The 3,416-nt window shown below is 56.6% G+C and overlaps 1 protein-coding gene across 1 annotated transcript in view; it reads right to left on the reverse strand.

Moving 5' to 3' along the window:
* Gask1a (golgi associated kinase 1A) overlaps nucleotides 1–3,416 on the reverse strand; it is a 48,519-nt gene that overhangs the window by 43,173 nt on the left and 1,930 nt on the right. The gene's annotated exons all lie outside the window — the stretch shown is intronic.

Genomic DNA, 3,416 nt, shown 5'->3' on the forward strand with positions numbered 1-3,416 from the left:
CCCCTCCTCCTCCCCTTCACTCTCTCCCTCCTATTTCTCCTCCCTCCCCTCCTCCTTGCCTCTCTGCTGTCTTTGACCAGCTCTTGGCAGATAGATAGCACTTCTGGAAAAAGTCACTACCTGACTTGGCTTCTAAACACAGAACCACAACCCTACTGCCTTGCCCAAGAGCATCTGAACTATCCAGGTGGCTCTGGTAAGGCTGTTTGCCCACTGCAAGCAAACACCCTCCAAAGCCAAACAAAGCTGCCCACAAGTAAACAGCTGCTGCAGCCCCTTCCCGCAGCTGCCACTTAGAAACGGGAGCCCGCAGCAGGCAGAGAAGCTGGGCCAAAGCCACTGGCTACCCCTAGAAGACACCGGGAGGAGGTTGTGTCCAGGACCACAGGTCAGGCAGCTCGGGTGGCTGACTGCACTCCTCTGTTACTAGAACTGCCAAAGCAGTATGCACAAAAGCAATCCAGAGGATGACGGGAGACTGCTTTACCCTTAAGAATAGCATTGCAATCAGAATTGAAACGATCAGCGCTGTTGTAGGGAAGTCACTTTGTTGTACCCAGATCACGATATCCCCAAAGACCACCAAGGAGTCGAGTCAGATGTAATTACACGAGGAGTTTATTGCAGGCTCCAGCCCGCAGACTCGAGCCTGGACCTCCAGTGGCACCGTCACAGCGGCTTCCAACGGAAGGCCCTGACCCTCTTTCAAGGCTTGATTATATAGAGGTTGGAGGCTTTCTCTTTTTACTGGTGCTATTTTTAACTTTTCATTACTAATGGTTATTACTGGGATGCTTACAGGAATAGGAGAATGGGAACAGGAAATACCTGATACCCACGAGGAGATCAGCGGGGGGGCACTATGTTCTTTGTTTTCAAAGAACACCCTATATGATTACACAATTAGGCAAACTCTCTGTACTCAGCAACACATGTAATATCTCTAACTAAGCAACTATCGGGGAGGAGATAAGTGCACTCTTGGCTCAGAAAAAGAGGAACAGAAAAACGGGGAGGAGGTTGTTGCAGCCCTTTGCCCAGAAAACTTGGTCTTGCTATTCAAAGAGGGCAAAGAGGGAGATCACCTCGATCAGAAACTCAGTTCCCACAACTTCTACATCACAAACTAAGTGTGCCAACTAACCGTGCTCACTGACTGCTGAGTGTGACTAGTTCAGAGATACATAAAAAACAAGGACGAGGAGCAGGAAGGAGGGGGGCACTGGAGACAGAGACCCAAAATCCCAGAGGCCTGAGCAAGAAGCAGGAGTCCCTTGACATTTCTCAGTCTTCTTGTCCCCCGTGGACAGCCGCCCCCATCCCTGATCATCCCAGGTACCTCACTCCCTGCAGCCCCCGCTGCCAGTCACAAAACTCCAGCTGCTGACAGCCCCACCTCCGTGCTCCACGCCCCCCCATCATGCTCTTCTGCCTAACAACACTTCCACCACCCTAAAGTCTCTGTGCTGCCTCCTTGTAACCAGAGCCTCCCACCCCAACCCCTTCAGCTGCTGCTCCTTCTCTGCCCTTCCCAGAGGGCCACGGAAAGACTCACCGGAGCTGAACTGTCTAAGTTTGGCTTCTGCCATTCAGCCTCAGACACCTGAGCATGGAGGGGTGTTTTATTCTTTTGCAGCCCACAATATGGACAGGCCGTACGGTTTGTTCATCCAGTCTGCACTGGCAGGACAGTGAGGCTGCTTCCAGTTCGGGGCAGTTGTGAATAAAGCAACTGCAAACTTTTGCACCCAGGTTTTGATGTAGACCTGTTTTTATTCCTCTTGCATAAATACATAAGACAGGGAATGCTGGGTTGTATGTTAAGCACACATTAACTTTATAAGAAATTGATCATCTGTCTTCTGGTGTGGTTTTATTGCTGCATTTATCCCTTCATTTTACTTATTTTTTAAATTTTTGTTTGTTTTCTGAGACAGCGCCCTGCTATGTAGTTCAGGCTGACCTTGGCCATCCTCCTGCCTCAGCTGAGTGCTGGGATTGCAGGTGTGCACCACCAAGCCAGCTCGTTTTTCCCATTATTGTAAAGAGTTTCGGGGTGTTTTTGTCTTGCTTTTGAGCGGTAATAGGTGCATAAAGGCTTTCCCGTTCCTCATTCGACATGGTCCAGGCCACCCTCACACAGCCCGTCCGGAGTCTCCCGGCCCCTCGTTCCCTTTCCCCGCGTCCCCATCGGGTCCAGTCACAGGGCTGCAGAGCTCTCTTGCTTCTCTCCCGCCAGGCCCCACACACCTGCATGGCTCCCAGGGGCCTGGCCGCGGAGAGGCCTCCAGAGAGGGGAGCTTCCCCTTCTGTGCTGGAAAACCCAGGGCCAGCCGGGGCCAGAGTGAGCGCCTGGCCAGGAGACACCCGAGGCTCCTCCTGTCCCGCCCTCAGGTCTCCTCTTCCACCTTCCTCCCTTCCCCCAGAACACCCCAGCGCCTTCACCCTGAGGATCAGGGCCGTCCAGGCCAAGCTGGGGAGGGTTGGGTGGGCGGATCCTCTCTCTCCCTGCGCCTCTTCAAGCCGGCTCTGCACTGCACGCATTGAACCCTGACCCCCACGGCCGCCCTTCAGCCTGCACAGAAACGGCCCGGGCCTCACGGAGCCCACGAAGCCGCAAGGAAACCGGCGCCCCTGCGCCACTCGGAGCTGGTGGGGAGAGGGGTGGGGCTGGTCCAGCTCCGGGCCCAGCCGGAACCAGTCGGGACCAGACCTCTTCGGTCAGACTGCGAGCGACCCGACGGAGCCTAGGTGCCAGCCCTGGATTCCAGCCCAGACCCTGAAGCTGGCTCAGTAACGGGAGCTGCAAGTGAGGGGCCACAGGAGGTGGGTCCTTTTCCCGTGGACCGCAAGGCTCTGTTCTGACTCCAAACCGGTTTATCCTGTTCTCCAGCCGAGCCGGGTCGATCCCCTCCTGAGACCGCGGGGTGAGCACAGTGGGGGCTGCAGGGAGGCCCCAGGACCTCTCATCTTACAGGGAGGAAACTGAGGCCCTGCAGGACCCCAGCCCCGCTCCTCCGGAGCCAGGCTCCCCAAGGCCTCGGGCCTCTGGACCGTGGGACCTAAGCGAAGATCTCTCCTCACACCCTCAAGGCCGTTTCCCTGCTCCTCAACCTGGCACTTAGCCCGGCACAGTGGACTGAGCTCCAGTCCTTTCCTAAAGCAGCCCCGGCCCAGACGCGCTGCGTGTCACACGCACCTTGAAAGCCGCTCTGAAGCCCCAGGCGGTGGCGCCGGCAGCACCCGCCCACACCTGGTGCTCGCATCCTGTACCTCCAGTCGCCTTCTCGCGTTCAAACCCCGCTCCCTGCTCTTTCTCCCCAGCAGCTTCAAGAAAGAACCCGCGAGCTGCGGGGAGCGGAGGCGCCGGGAAAGGCGATGCACACGGCCGGCGGCCGCTCCCCAGCCCGCCCTCC

The sequence above is a fragment of the Fukomys damarensis genome, unplaced genomic scaffold (genome assembly GCF_012274545.1).
Source record: "Fukomys damarensis isolate Sample0158 unplaced genomic scaffold, DMR_v1.0_HiC HiC_scaffold_12, whole genome shotgun sequence".
NCBI lineage: Eukaryota > Metazoa > Chordata > Mammalia > Rodentia > Bathyergidae > Fukomys > Fukomys damarensis.